This window comes from Delphinus delphis, chromosome 21, assembly GCF_949987515.2.
Source record: "Delphinus delphis chromosome 21, mDelDel1.2, whole genome shotgun sequence".
Classification (NCBI taxonomy): domain Eukaryota; kingdom Metazoa; phylum Chordata; class Mammalia; order Artiodactyla; family Delphinidae; genus Delphinus; species Delphinus delphis.
The window spans coordinates 6,880,931-6,896,959 of record NC_082703.1 but is presented as its reverse complement, the minus strand read 5'-3'; the positions used below and the strand labels follow the sequence as shown (position 1 = coordinate 6,896,959).

General features: G+C 48.3%; 2 long non-coding RNA genes across 2 annotated transcripts in view; both read right to left on the bottom strand.

The window, feature by feature from the left end:
• Window positions 1-1,033: 1,033 nt before the first annotated feature.
• LOC132417553 (uncharacterized) lies at window positions 1,034-6,535 on the bottom strand. The gene is made up of 2 exons (XR_009517872.1): window positions 6,395-6,535; window positions 1,034-1,325 (listed from the first exon to the last, which is right to left on the bottom strand). It is a non-coding gene; the product is annotated as an uncharacterized lncRNA (long non-coding RNA).
• Window positions 6,536-15,637: 9,102 nt separating this feature from the next.
• The window catches only part of LOC132417554 (uncharacterized), a 137,880-nt gene continuing 137,488 nt past the window's right edge, over window positions 15,638-16,029 (bottom strand). The window contains exon 3 of the long non-coding RNA XR_009517873.1: window positions 15,638-15,675. This is a non-coding gene — a long non-coding RNA (uncharacterized lncRNA). The remainder of the gene's footprint in view (window positions 15,676-16,029) is intronic.

Here is a 16,029-nt window from a genome sequence, read left to right as displayed (position 1 = left end):
TTCCTCCCTTCTCCTGTCTACTGTGCCGAACATTCAGGTAAATTCCCTGCATGTGGGAGCCACTGGGATGTGCTGGGTCCACTGGGCTCCTTTCTCTGCAGCTCTTCCTCCTAAGCATCGTACTCAGGAGACCTGATGCTCCCTGGAAGCCCTGCCCCACTTCAGGCTCTGTCCCACCCGAGATCCCTGAGATTAAAGAAGTTCAAGGACTCAGCTTTGAGTCTCCCTTGGTGCTAATTTGACCGCAGGTCTGATCATTGGGTGTCTCTCTTATCTTGGGCAGCTGGAACCACCCTGAACCCCAGTTCCTACATCTGGGTTTCTGTGCCAAGGTCTTAGAAAGCGTCCTGCGTCCCTTTGTTTTACTAGTCACCGCCCTCTGGTGCCCCCCGAACATCAGTCCAGTGGCTGGCTCTTAGCCAGGAGAAATGGCAATCCATCCCTACCTTCCTCATCCCAATATTTCCCCCCACCTGTTTGGAAACTCATTGCCACATCTTGCTTTGGTGTGATGCCTCACACCCTCTAGGGGATGAATAAACATGGGATGAATGAATGGGTGATTGGTTGAGTGAACATAACTGGGGACTTGGGAAAGCTTTGGACTAGACTAGCCTCGGGTACTCTTTGGCCTGCCGATGGTCTCCAGTTTTAGTGTGAAACCTCCTGTGCTAAAGGGCCCAAACCGTCCATAGCCATCCAGGAAGTGACCAATCCCAGTGCGGATGCTCATGGAAACACTGGTCTGTTGGCCAAAGTCAAGTTAGGCAGCATCACAGCTGACCCAGTCTGCACTGCCTTGAGAGCAGCGCTCCCTGAAGCAAAGAAAGAGGAGGTTTTACTGGGTTACCAAAACCAAGACTCTGTTCATCTGTGCCAAGCAGAAATTCGGAGACAGAGTTTTGGGTGACGTAGAAAAAAAGTAGCTTTGGGGACTTCCCTGGCAGTCCAGTGGATAGGACTCCACACTTCCACTGCAGGAGGCAAGGGTTTGATCCCTGGTCAGGGAACAACGATCCCACATACCACGTGGCCAGGCAAAAAAAAAAAGAGAAACTTTTATTGCTTTGCCAGGCGAAGGAGGTCACAGCAGGCTAGTGCCCTCAAGACGGTGTCATTCCCGCCGCACGCCCGGAGCGGGTAGTGAGGCGTCTTACAGTGTTCAAGGAGCAGAGGGTGTGATCAGCTTGTGGACAGTTCTGGGATGGGTTGGCATCGAGGTGAAGTTTCAAGCTTCGTTCAACCTTCTGGTTTCAAGCAGTCTAGGGTCTGTGTGCTTGCGGGCAGCAGTTTTCATCTGGTGGGTTGGCTTCCTGTAAAAACAACTTAGGAATATGTGTCAGGCCTTTAGCTGTATCTTTCAGGGAACTGGGAGTTCAGTGACTCCTCGATGTGGCGGATTTACAGTTTAACTTGTTACCAGTTCCCCAGCCCAGCAGCTCTTCATTTCTACATCTTAACATTTCCCAATCATTAACTTTTTTTCTTTTTTTTTTTTTCCCAATCATTAACTTTTGAGCCATGCTTTTACTTCAAAAGACAAGAACATTGGGGCTTGTACACGGTTTCAATTGTGGAAACCATACTTACCTCCCCATTATTTCCTGTTTAAAAACTTCCACCGAACAAACTCATTGAGCTAGCAGGCAAATTTCTTAACTGTTTCCCAAATAAATGACCATAAATTTGGACACAATGTGAAAGTCCCTGGGACAATGAAGAAAGTCTATAAAGAAAATCTATAAGATAGGGGAGGAGCCTGACCCAGTGAAACCCATGAAAAATAATCACAAAGGGAAAATATTCAAAACAAAGCTTTTATATTGTTTGGTTTTACATAATAGATACCTGCAGAAGCATTCACCTGTATTTTAGAGTCTCATTCCGTTTCAATATCACATTTTGGTAATTTTATAGTGTGAAAATGGAAATGTCCAGGAATGAAAATAAAGGTTCAACACTATGATTTTTTTTTTTTTTTTTTTTTTTTTTTTTTTTGCGGTACGCGGGCCTCTCACTGCTGTGGCCTCTCCCATTGTGGAGCACAGGCTCCGGATGCGCAGGCTCAGTGGCCATGGCTCACCGGCCCAGCCACTCCGTGGCATGTGGTATCTTCCCAGACTAGGGCACGAACCCGTGTCCCCTGCATTGGCAGGCGGACTCTCAACCACTGCGCCACCAGGGAAGCCCAACACAATGATTTTTGAATGAACACATAGGAATAGAGGGAGGAAGATACAGGGATTTGGGGTTTTTTTTAATATATCTACAAATTCTTTGTACAGGTCCCTTCAAGAAGTCAATCTTAATTTTCCTCCCCTTGAGAGTGGGCTGGACATAGCAGCTCACTTTTAACAGCTAGAATGTGCCAGAATTGATGGCGTGTGACTCCCAGGACTGTGTTATAAAAGGTACTGTGGCTCCTTCATTGCTATCTTGGGTCATTTGTTCTTAGGGAAACCAGCACCATGTGGTAAGGAAGTTCAAGCACACTTGTGGAGGGGTCCATGTGGCAAACTACTGAGGCCTCCTGCCAACAGCCAGAGAGGACCTGAGGCCAGGTGAACACCTGAGTCAACTCAGGAAGGACTCCTCCAGCCCCGGTCAAGCCATCACGTGACTGTAGCTTCTGCCAATATCTTGACTGCAGCCTCAGGAGAAATCCTGAGCCCAAACCACCCACATAACCTATTTCTAAATTCCTGTTCCGCAGAGACCGTGAGATGATAACCACTAAGCTTTGGGGTGATGTCTTACCCAGCAGTAGATAATTAACATAGAAGATGAGATCCCACAACATTCTAAACAAGATTAGAACCAAAGACCAAGCATTGTGGTGGTTTGCTGACACCAGCCAGTAGCTTCCACTTCTGTTCTCATGAGAAAAAGAAGCTTGACTCTCCTGGGGTTGTTGACCTGGGCCTTCCTATACCAAGCATTGAACCCACAAGGGACTCTTCCAAAGCCCCGTCAACTTCAGGAAATCACAAGTGCAGCTGAGATACCTACACAAATCTCTTTTCCAATCCCCCAGACAGATGTTAAAGAGGACCCAGGCCACCAAGCTGTTAAAACAGGCTGGTGTTATTACCACCTAAAACTTCCTCAGAACAAACGCCCTCTATTTTTGGTAGTTGAGAATGAGACCCATCATCATAAAACATCACATTCTGATGTCACCTTTCTGTCTCCCTAGATTCTCCTATAAGAGGAAAACACCTATTCAGTTGAGTGTAAATTATTCCGTATACCCACTCAGGAAGAGGACTACTTCTAACAATCATTAAAGGGAGGAAGTTCTTCTTCTGCTCTATAAATAATTAATATCCCTTTATTTTATTTCTATGGGGGGTGGTTTAGAGGTGAGAGGGGACCTATGATTTCCGTATATTGGATGTTCCTAATGTGAAGTCCAACTGTGTTCCCACCTCCTCTCTCTGCTTTTTTTTTTTAATTCTTTTTTTTTTACCCTTTAATATGTGCAGCTAGAGACAAACCTGAAATCCAAGTTTCCAGTACACAGCATATTTTATAAGTCCAATAAATCATTGGTTCAGTGAATGAATAATGTGAAAGGTGGTTCTAAATTTAACGATTCTTTTTTAAAAAGTTCCTACTTGTAATTATTTTAACCTCGTGCAGTCTTTTTGTCGTTGTTGTTGTTAGTATTTCCTGAGGGGGGAGTAGCTTATAATGCTGTTTAGTTTTGTACTGTTGGTGTGTTGCGACCACTTTGCTTTTGACTCCTCTGATTCCTGGGCATGTGAGAAGCCCCGGCTCTGAGGCTCGACCCTGATCACGTGGCTTGGGCGGCTTGTATAAGTACGTGCCTCCTCCCACACCCCCAGCGGGCAAAAGAACGTCTTTCCTATTGAAAATTACCTAGTGAGGCAAAAGGATTATAAATCGCCGTAGGACCAAACTAGATCTACTTCCCTGCTTTTTATATATTATCACCAAGATCAACGACATTTGTTCTGCCACCTGGCAGGTATTAAATTCATCTCATTGTGCTCACTTTGTTTGTCCAATGCAAATGCCTAACAATAACAGAGGAAGGGCTCCTCTGGAGGCCTGAAGAATTCCAAGTCTGCACCGGAGTCTATATATCGCGGTTGGGAGTGCTCAGCCAGCTGCCTGTGTACTTCCTCCCTAAGCGCTGACAGCAGTGAGGTTTTTGGAAGCTCTGTACTTTGAATGCCACGAAATGAAGGGGATATATTTGTAGTGGATGATGGAGAGAGAAAAGGAATTAATGCTGATTAATCACCTACTACGTGGTAGTCATTGTAGATTTAATCCTCACAGCAGCTCCACTGGGTGAGTTATTACCTTGCCCATGTTACGGATGAGGAAACCGAGCTTCGGAGAAGTTATTTGCCTTAGACAACATAGCTAGTGAAGTGGTGGAACCAGGATTGAAACCAGGTCTGGAGTCAAAGCCTGAGTGTTTTCACGGCACTGTGCTGCCTCCTTCAATGACAGGTAAGAAAGCCTGAGGACCCCTGGGTGGGAGAAAGGAGTGAGCAAGGGTTCATGGGACATTAAGATGCACTTAGTTTCCAAATAATCAACAGATTTTGGCACCAACTATACAGATGCTTGGTAGATTTTTCCTTAGTGGTATTTCTCGATTTGTGGATTAACCCAAAGTCCCATAAACAGAAAAAACAATTTATTGAGGTACAAATGAGAATCACGATGTTGAGAGGTTAGTAGCAGGAGGGAGCGATTCAGCCAGTGTGTAAACCAAACCACTGCCCCCAGCACCCAAATCTCCATGCTGGGGCTTCCCTGGTGGTGCAGTGGTTGAGAGTCCGCCTGCCGATGCAGGGGACACAGGTTCGTGCCCCGGTCTGGGAAGATCCCACATGCTGCGGAGCGGCTGGGCCCGTGAGCCATGGTCGCTGAGCCTGCACGTCCGGAGCCTGTGCTCCGCAACGGGAGAGGCAACAGCGGTGAGAGGCCCGCGTAATGCCAAAAAAAAAAAAAAAAAACTCCATGCTGTGTTCTTAATCCTAACACTCACCATGCACACTATAATTCTTTTGTAATAACAAAACTATGTTTCCTTGCAAAGAATAAATGACCATTGAATGAGTTCAAAAGATGTTTAAATTGTAACATATTCTTAAATGAAAGACAACTCCTTATAGACATGTTGTTAGGAAAACAGTCAGAAATCTGGCACAGACATGCCTTTATACATTGGAGAATCTGAAAAAGTCTCGAGATGTGTGTTTTCCAAAAGTTTGGGTGTGTTATATAGCAAATCCCTACATTGACTGCTAGGGGGATACTCAGAGCAATGAGACATGATTAAAATCTCAACCCTTCAAGATATTACACATGAAGACTTGAAAGCAATGTGACAACTGGGACAAGACAGCATATGATGAATTACCACCAAAGAGGAACACACAATAATTTCTGGACATTCAGGGGGAACAGACCACTCCCCATGGGTTAGAGAGGGCAAGAGTTTCTTGTGTGGAGGAGTCCAAGGAGAGTATGACCTTGAAAGAAGAATGAATCAAACTTGGGCATGGATAGGGTTGGAGAGAGAGTAGAGAAAGGCATGCAACACTCGTGTCGAAAGGGGGTCCTTCCCTGTAGGTATCAGTATATTGGAAACTTTCCAATTAAACAAAAAGCATTTTGAGGGCACTCACTTCATAGGACCTAGCATAGTGCTGGACATGTAGTAGGTATTCAAAAACTCTTTGGAATTTGTAGTTTTCCAATCCTTGAACCTGTGTTCTAATATTTGTGTATATGTTTGTATACGTGTGTGTGTATGTCTGTGTGTGCGTTTGGTGTGTAGACAGGATGTCTCTCTTTCTGGAAAAGCTGAGGTTTGAGGAAGCAGAGTGACTTCCCCAGGTCTCTGGGGCAATGAAGTTGTCCAGCTGCAATGTAGTTCAAGGTCAGCTCTCCAGCGGATGCTGCAAAGGTCCTTTTCTATTCAAAAGCAAACACCCAAACTAAAGCAACTCACTAAATGCCTCTCAAAGATTTTGACCTTAAAGAATCTGGAGGGGAAAGTGATTACAAGAATTCACAAATAGCTCTCAACTCCCAGATGCACAAAGTCGGGAACCTCATGGGCCTGCAGTGATGCTGGAGTGACCTCACCGGTAACTGTTGGCCCAGACCTTCCAGGTCAAAACCCCAGCACAATGGAAGTAACCAGAGCACCTCTGAGCCTCCCTCCCTTCTTCTGGCTGCGAGGCTACAACTGGACATAACTGAAGGCAGGAAGAGGAGTGTTCTGTCTCTGCAGAGAGGCCTGGGAAGGTGGCCATCGGTGGCTTCTAGACCAGATCTCAACCTCAGTGTATCTTGGAGCCTCCCCCGCCCCCCCAGGCCCTCCAGCCTGACTGGCGCCCTTTACCTGCTGTGGCCCTGGTAAGGCTCCGCGTGTCAGGGATGGATTTCCCTTCCCAGCCGAGATGCTCCAGCTGCGGAATCACCACAATCAGCCCCCAATAGCTCTCTCCAAATAAGTTACACTTCTGACTTGGCGGAATTTGCCGAATGGCTAGTAGGGAAGAAAAACGTAAAGCAGAAAGAGGAGAAAAAAAACAAAGCAACATTATCAGCCAGATTTGATCTCAAGACTGTTTCATTACTGCACTCTGGGTTCAAAGGACTTGGGGGTGGGGGGGGGAAGCAACACTTCAGGCAGGAAATGTCGATTATTCAGAAATTTAATATAATTATGTGTCTGGATGGCCCAGTTTATCAGACAGTGTTTTCTGGGAAGGATGTGAAGGGTGAGACACATCATCACTCTCCTCACCAGCTCCTTCCCAGCCAGACTCCCCCCCTCCACCTCCAGCTATTTTTTTTCCCTCCAGGACACTTCCAATTTCCCAGGTTTTGTGACCACTTACATGTCTTTCCTGAGTGTTTTTATATAGCGTAGGAAATTGGGTAATGAAAGCCGAGTCATACATTTCTGCTTTATGTTTCCAAAGAAGCAAGTGTGACTGTCAGGTTTACAAAAGATTGTTTATGTTCACTGGCGTGAAATGGGGAGCGAGCGTTCGGAGCAGCGAGAGAGAAAGGCTGGCCAGGCCGGGATGACAGCAATGCATTCATCCTCCACGCTACAGCAGACAAAGCGCGCTCCCTGCCCGACAGGACCATAAATCATGGGCAGGAGGTGCTGTACCTACAGCTTATACCATTCCAGATGACAAACACACAATAATCCACCCAGCACAGCACTTTCTGTCTCCCCTCTCTCCCCCTACCCAGTGCCTGCTCTCTCCCCGCCTCCATCCCCAGCCTCTCCCCTCCCTCCGTCCCCAGCCTCTCCCCTCCCTCCGTCCCCAGCCTCTCCCCTCCTTCTCCCTTGCTTTTCCTGGCCCCTCCCTGATGCTTCTCTCTTCTCTTCCTTCTCCCAGTTTCCCATCTCCTTTCCCTCCACTCCTGTCTCCTGTTTCTTCTCTACCTCCTGCCCACATGCTCACGTCCTCTTTGGGGATTCTTCTTTGTGTGTTTTCTCCGAATCTTCCTCTTCTCTCTCCCTGCCTCCGTCCCTTGCGAATCTCCCTCGTACTCCTCAGCTTCATTTCCTGTTATCCTTTTCCTATTTTTTTTTCTTGCTCCCTCCTCCCATCCCATCCCCTCTCCTCCCTCTCTCCACTTCATCCCTCCGGCTCACCCAATCTGCTAAGAAAAATGTCACCTCTACCCTGCAGATCCCCTTGGCAAGGAAACAAAGGGAGAAGAAAGAGGACAATTTCTCCAGGGGTGGGAACCTCAGCACAATGGCTACACTAGATCCACTTACAGAGGACAGGAGTAGGGACAGAAGGGTTCTGGGCTGGGACCGGATGAGCCAGGCAGGCATTCTGCCTTGGCAGCGAGGGCAACATGACATCTGAGGGGCAGGGCAGAGATGCAGCTGAGCCCCTCAGCAGGGTCAGAGTTGGGGGTCTGCGATTCTGAACACACTCAGGGCACAGCCCCATGTTTATGAGTTGATCCTTCTTCCCCAGACTGAGGAAACTCTTGCCACACTCGACCCTGGGGCAACTCCAGAAGGATGCTTTCCCTGTTGGTACTGGGATGTGTGCATATATTTGCATACGGGACTTTGGTGAATCAAGGGAGGAGATGTCTGCCCCATGTTCATAGCAGCACTATTTACAATAGCCAAGACATGGAAACAACCTAACTGTCTATCGACAGATGAATGGATAAAGAAGATGTGGTACATATATACAATGGAATATTACTCAGCCATGAAAAAGAATGATGCTATTTGCAGCAACATGGATGGACCTAGAGATGATCGTACTAAGCGAAGTAAGTCAGCAAGAGAAAGACAAATACCATATGATATCACTTATATGTGGAATCTAAAATATGACTTAAATGAACTTATTTACGAAACAGAAACAGACTCACAGACATAGAGAACAGACTTGTGGTTGCCAAGGGGGAGGTGGGGAGGGGGTGAGGAGGATTCCGAGTTTGGGATTAGCAGATGCAAACTATTGTATATAGAATGGATAAACAACAAGGTCCTAATATCCAGGGAAATATATTCAATATCCTGTAATAAACCATAATGGAAAAGAATATGAAAAAGAATGTATATGTGTATATAAATGAGTCACTTTGCTATACAGCAGAAATTAACACAACATTGTAAATCAACTATACTTCAATTTAAAAAAATGTTTTTTAAAGGGAGGGGGTGTCTGTGAGAGCTTCCCTCTCTTAGTCATGCCGGGAGTTTTAGCTGGAGCCTTGAGACGAAAGACTCAGTCTAAGAGACCTCTTACAGCCCCCGTTCCATCTGTTTATAAGGCAACCCTCTCTGAGAGTGGAAACACTCCTTCTGCCTGAGTAATGGGACCCTTGGGAGTGAAGGAGTAAAGTGAAGAAGAATCACTTTGTTCAAGGTTCCCTAGGTCAGGGTTAGGGGGTTTTCCATAAGGGGTCACATCCTGCTTCCCAGTCCTAACTTGGCTAACAAGCTCACTTCTTATTTAACTTCACAAGAAGCACCAGGATCCTTGCACACAATCAGCAACACACACGGAGGTTGCAGTGGTGATGAGAAAACACATCATGGCTTTATCGTGTCTTGCCTCTCTGAATCATCTTCACTTGTTAAGCGAGTATTATAAAACGCTGAACTACTGTTACTCAGGGAATACTCAATCCAGACTCAGGCTTTCCAGGTCCTTGTGAACAATATATCTTCATCTTCTTGGAAATGGAATCCAGAGCAGGCAGCTGGAGCCTCAAAGCCCTGGGACCAAAAGCGACTTGGCCCGAGGTCCAGGGAGGGATGGACAAGGATGTCTTTCAACCAGTCAGCTCCGCCACGGCTGCAGAAGCCTGCAGCTCCAGAGGGAGGGCTGTCCACACAGCAAGACAGGAGCCCTCACTTGTTCTCCTCCTGGGATTTTAATGACCTCGCAGAGCAACAGGAAGAGTCCATCTGACATCAGGTCAACCCAGAGCCGGGAGTGGCCGCCAAGCTGATTCTCAGCCATTGCTGACGTAGTCTCTCCGGAATCACTGCCTCTCAGGCCCAGAGATCAACACACGCATCCTTCCATCCAACCTCAAACGTTCTCCCTTCCCCTTTCAAGTCAACGGACCACCTTGTGGGACAACACTCCAGCAGGTGGTAGGGTTCAAATGTAGTCCTTCCTTCAGAGAGCGGCTGTGTAGCCCACTGCCTAGATCCCGCTGAAAAAAGAAAGGCACGTGGAGAAAACTGGGGTGACCTACCAGGTCCTGGGATGGTTCCTGAGGCCCGGAAGTGAAAGCAGCAGTCCGGTAAGAAACAGAGAAAGCGCGCCCTCTCCTGCGCCCTCCCTCTGCTGTAATTTGCCAGGAAGGGGAGAAGGACGCTCTGCTTGGACAACCCTTAAATCAATGCATCCTAATTAATGGAGGATTTAATTCATCACAGTGACAGCCACTCTATTTACATCATCTCCAGCAACAGGGTTTAGGGTTGGCCTATGGGGTTTATCATCCTTCCCTTCCTTGCTCTTTCTCTCTCTGTTTCTCTCTCTCTCTCTCTCTCCTTTTCTCCTTTTCGATGGCAAGATTTCAGGCAGAAGGTTAATTCCAAGCTGAGACTTGTTCAACCACCTCCCCAAAGTCTTCTTAATAGGCCCCCGCAGCCCTCCAGTTTGGTCTGGAAAATAACACAGGCTTGGTCCGGAAGCAAAGTTGACAGCAGGGTGGCCCAGAGGCCTGGCAGAGGAGAGGAGAGGCCCGTGGGGGTCATGGGTCAGACCGCGGGCCCAGGCCACCCAGACGGAGAGGGCCCCTCACTTGAAGGATGAGGAAACTGAGACTGGGAGGGAGGGAGTGAAATGCCCCAGATTACACTGCTAATCAGGGCCAGACCTCCCAGGACTCAGGCTCTTTCCAGCCCACCACTTGGCGGCCACCTCCACCACACTGCAGTGAGGCGGCCCCAGAAGACCACCCCCTCCCTCTGGGTAGAGGTGTTCCCTTCTTGAATCTTCTATGATCAGTTTTATTATGATTAGCTCTGCTAATCACCATTACTAAAAATAGGTAACATGTAGGAAATACTATATATGAAGCTCTCGGCTACCTGTTTTATCTGCATTAATCTTCTCAGAGTGATAAGGTGAGTGCCGCTTTTTATTCCCATTTTAAGATGAACAAAAACAGACTCAAAGAGATTAAGCGACTCACCCGAACGGAAGATGACTACCCGCTAAGCCGTTCTTTTATGCACCAGCTCTAATGCCACTTTTAAATAGAAATTACTCCCAAGGGCACTAAACTAAGCTCTTTACATTTTCGTGGGGATGGATTTAGCTGGAACTCCCAGCTCTGAGCCTTCTGAAGCCGAAGGGGGAAATGAAGACTCATCCTCCAGTCTGGTTTTCTCAGTACTCAGTCTCTGCTCCCCCAGGGTAGATTGCGGGGAAAGGGGGGAGTTTCCACGAGGCCAGCATTCATGACACGGCCAGGCCGCCATCCCGGGCAGCTGCAGCTGCCTACCAACAACACCCGCAGTCCACAGAACCTTCTGGACAATATCTACTTCCATCTCTCTCCTTGCCCCCAGATGGAATTCCACCAGGATCTGTCCCAGTCTTGAAAGGCCCCTATGTTATAGCTGTCATTAATCGAGCCTATTAGAATGCAAAAAAATGGGGGAAGAGAAATGGATCCTGGCCCTTCCTACTCCGGCCATTTGTCATGTGTTGCAGAATCCAAGCCCAAAGAGCAGCCCCTTCTCCAGAGACGAGGAGAGGTGGGGGGTCTGGGGGGATGGAAGACAAAACTCCAGGAGGCTCACAGGTAAGAGAGCTGTGCCTTTCTTCCAGGTTGACTTGTGCTCACACCCCATCCGTCAGCACTGGGATGAAAGGGCTATAAAACCAGCACAGCACCCGAGACTGTATGAAAATATATATCCTGATGTGTCAGGAGTACCTGGCGTGCCTTTAACCTCAACTTCGGATGAACCAACCCGCCTCGGAGCACATTTATATGCAAAGGCGTATAATATGTCCCCCGTATCTAATTATCTGTCAACCTGAGGCAGTTTGTTTTCCAAATCGGCCTCTCGGCTGTGACTTTACGAGGTCATAAAGAAAGTGATGCCACTCGGTGCCGAAACGCGAGGAGCGCCTGGACCAACAAATTATGCTCCTTAATGGAGTGTCTCGGCCTGAGACACGTCGGCAGGAAGAAAGCAGGCACAGCCCTTGTTCTTGATCCCTGCCTTCCACCAGAGGAAAAGGAAGGGGCACACGTAGCAGGAGGCAGACCTAGGAGGTCCCAGAGCATGGGGGAGTGGGACCCCGGGAGGGGCATGGGGGAGATGGACCAGAAATGATGTCCTTCTCCTGCTCAGCTGTCCTCTGTTTTGCATTCTTCCTGTGCAAGGTCCGTCTGCAAAGTTGTCGGCTGAGAAACGAGGTTGAGCAGGGTGTTTCTGCAGACCCTGTACCACGCCTGGCCGTCGTGTAGCATCCTGCAGCTTGGAGTATCATTAGTGCCTGAGATGCCAAGGATCTGTGGGTCCACAGGGAAGCACTTGAATCCACCTACGTGACAACTCCTGCCTGCACGAACCCAAATATCAAAATTCTGGTTCCACAAGCACGTTGGCTGGAAGGTATTTTGTTCACCGTTGCATCCGGGAGAAGAAGAGGGTGGGTGAGTCTTTTAAACTTCCAAGCAAGAGGAGAAAATTCCTTCTCCCAAAACAGGGAAGGTAGGTGGCAGCAGCAGGAGTGCTATTGTGCTGAATGGCTGGCCGAGGCCATTCCTCTCTTGCCAAGCTCTGCACCACACGTGTGCACACACGCACACACATGCACGCAGGGAAAGGGCGGCGGGGGGGGCCCTGCGCACAGTCTTCAGCCCCTATTAGCCCTTCTCTGATCTTCAGCAGATTAATTAGGAAGTTTGTCAGGAACCAGCCGTGACCTCCAGCCGCCCCTCTCTGGGAGTGGTAACGGTGCCAGTGAAATCCAAGCTGCAGGAATTCCTGTACCCACGCTGCTCCTATGATTAATGATAGAAAGGAATAAAAAAAAAGGGGTCAGCAGCTGAGTGCAAAGCAAGTTGCTAGACAGGGAGTAATTAAGATACTTGGGTAAATATGATTAATAAGCTCAAAGTGGCAGGGTGTGCAGTAAACAAGGACTAACCAGATGGTGCCCTGTCTTCTGACAAGGCTGGGCACTTGGAAACAGGGGGGAGCGGGAGGCTAAGGAGGGGCTTAGGGCAACTTGAAAGGCACGATTGAAACTTTATTCTTTCGCTGACCCCATGTAGAGGGAGAGGTTGTATCCCTGGGGAGGGATTAGGACAGGAAGGGGGGCTTGGAGACTTCACCCGTCCTCTTATCACGGGCACCAGACAAATTGCTGGGTGTAAAAGAATTCCTGCTCAGACATCAAGGCCCCACTTCTTTTTTTTTTTTTTTTTTTTTTTTTTTGCGTTACGTGGGCCTCTCACTGCTGTGGCCCCTCCGGTTGTGGAGCACAGGCTGCGGACACGCAGGCTCAGCGGCCGTGGCTCACGGGCCCAGCCACTCCGCGGCATGTGGGATCCCCCCGGACCGGGGCACGAACCCGTGTCCCCTGCATCGGCAGGCTGACCCCCAACCACTGCGCCACCAGGGAAGCCCAAGGCCCCACTTCTAAAGCGACTCCCGCCTTGTGCAGTTGCTTGCTCGCTCTCTCTCTCCTCACCGCCCCTCCCCCCATTTAGCTGCTCGCTACAAGATTTAGACCAGACACATAATGCACAGGTTACTGTTACTGTATTCATTTGCTCAGGCTGCTGTAACAAAGTCCCACAAGCTGGCTTAAACAGCAAAATTTATTGTGTCCCCATCCTGGAGGCCAGAGTCCAAGGTCAAGGTGCCGGCAGGGTTGATTCCTTCTGAGGGCTGCCAGGGAAGATTTGTGCTGTGCCCCTCCCCTAGTTTCCAGCCGTTTGCTGGCACTCTCTGGTCCTCCTGGAATTGTAGACAGATCTCTCCCATCTCTGCCTTCATGTTCATAGGACTTTCTCCATATGCGGAAGTGTGTGTGTGGGTGTGGGTGTGGGTGTGTGTCTTCATCCAAATTTCCCCTTTTCAGAAGGACACAGTCATCTGGGGTTAGTGCCCACCCCAGTGAACTCATCTTAACTAATTACAACTTCAAAGACCCTCTTTCCAAATAAGGTTGCATTCTGAGGTACTGGGGATTAGGACCTCAACACGTGGATTTGCAGACAACCGATTCAACCCATAACAGCCACTTATCAGGATGTGAAGCAAACCAGGAAACAAATGCTTACTCCGAAGGGACCTGAGCCGAGCAAATGTATGCTGTCACAGCACTGTTTAGAAGAGGGGCGTGGCCTGGACTCCCATTTCTCAGCCCACTGTTTGCTTCAAAATATGCTTCCTTCAAGTCCAAAATGGTGTCTTGGAAAGAACATCTCTCTCTGTGTTATGTCAAGAAGACAGTCTCATGCTTCCAGAGATGAAGTTGAGAAAAGAGCCATAGGTAGGAGTACCCAGTGACGCTGCTTAACAGGGAACATCTACAGGCCCTAAAAAAGAGAAGACTCAGAGGGTTTGCCATTTAATAGCAGAAAGGTGCCAGGACAGCTCCATCTACAGACACGGGCAGCTACAGTACATCCAAGGTAAGAACGAGACACTGTCGGGAAGATGAGAGAAATATAGGATTCGTCTGTAACCTAAAGGAACTTACAGTTTGGATTCCTCGATTCATTTCCTGTGGTGGCTGTAAGAAATCACCACAAATATGGTAGCTTAAAACATAAATTGATTCTCTCATAATTCTGGAGCTCAGACGTCCAAAATGGGTATCACCAGGCTGAGATCCAGATGACAGTAGGGCCGTGCTCCCTCCAGAGGTTCTCAGGAGAATCCATGCTTTGCCTTTTCCAGCTTCTGGTGGCCCTGCCATCCCTTGACTTGTGACCACATCACTCTAATCTTCAAGGCCAGTACCTCTACCTCTACTCTGTTCCCACATCTCCCGCTCTGTGCGTGAAAGCTCATTCTGCCCCCCCCCCATGTATAAGAATGCACGTGATTTCACTCAGAACCCACCTGGATGATGCAGGATATACAGAACCCACCTGGATAATACAGTCTCCCCATCTCGAGATCATTAACTTAATCACATCTGCAAAGCCCCCCCCCCCCATTTTTCCAAATAAGGTCACTGTCACAGGTTCAGGGATTAGAAAGTGGATGCCTTTCGGAGGCCATTTTTCAGCCTCCCACACAAATTCCCATGGGATTTTCTTTTTTAATCCCTTTTCTCAGTTGGTCTATGTAGAGCTAGATGGCCTCATCTCTGCCCCCATCTTGCAGATAAGGAAAGTCAGGCATGTGTGGCAACGTGTACTTCTCCACAGAAAGTCAAAAATCAGGCTTAGATGATGACTCCTCAGGTACTTAACCTGGTCCTAGGAACCAGTTCCCTGTCTTTGTATATTACAGACCTATTAAAAGCATATTTTTACGGGGGGTATTTAGAAATGACTGGGTTGCTAACTTCGTATTTGGCCAAATAAGGCTATTACACAAAAACCTTCCATTATTTCCATCCATAAAGGGAGCTATCTTAATTCTCATAAACAGAGTATAGAAGACATATCTGAGAACAAAGCACAGTCCTCCAGAAAAGACTACGGGCAACGCCATATCCGCAATGTCCCCACGCTGTACCTGAGGCCCTAACAATTCATTAAGGACCTGCTGTTGGAAAAACCCTCCTCTGGATCAAGGATCTCCTTTCAGTGGATGACCCAGTGGAACTTCTCCCAAGTGAAAAGCCCACAGAAGTTGACCTCACGGGGACCAAGGGGAGGGAAAGAAAGGAGTCTGGTTGTCACGTTACTGCCATATCAGAAACACTCCCAGCCCAGAGACAAGTGGGGCTCCGACCAATCAGGCTGGACCAGAGGGGGATGCTCTAGTGGACAAGGCGCCCAGCCTACTCGCCAACCTCGGACAATTGTCTCTTGATTGAGAAGCTCAGCAACCTGCCCCAGAACACACCTTGCACTGTGGTCAGGGTTTCCCTTGGTAAAGGTGCACTTGACACAAAGGAGTATGACACCCCGCCTGGTGAGCCACTTCCTGGTCTCTTTTCCTATCTCACCCTGAAAATAAAGTGAAGTCATAATAGACAAATACCGAACAAGGTCATCACAGAGTAATGTCACGGTAAAGGCTCTCAGCTGAGAACCTCACCCAGCCTCCCAGTGAGTCAGTCCCCGACCCTTCCTTGCTTAACACTCTGCTCTCAGGTGGGGGGAGAAATTCTGGTCCAAGTCCCAAATTTGACCAGTGAGCACGTGTGGGAATAGCTTGGCAGACATCTGAGGTATCCCCACAGTGGCGCTGCAGATATGTCCTGCTTCTTTCCCTGGGACTTCAGCCCTCTGCAGGGTGGGATTTTATTTCCAATAGCTCATTCACTCTTCTCTCAATGTCTCATTTGTAACAAGAGAGTC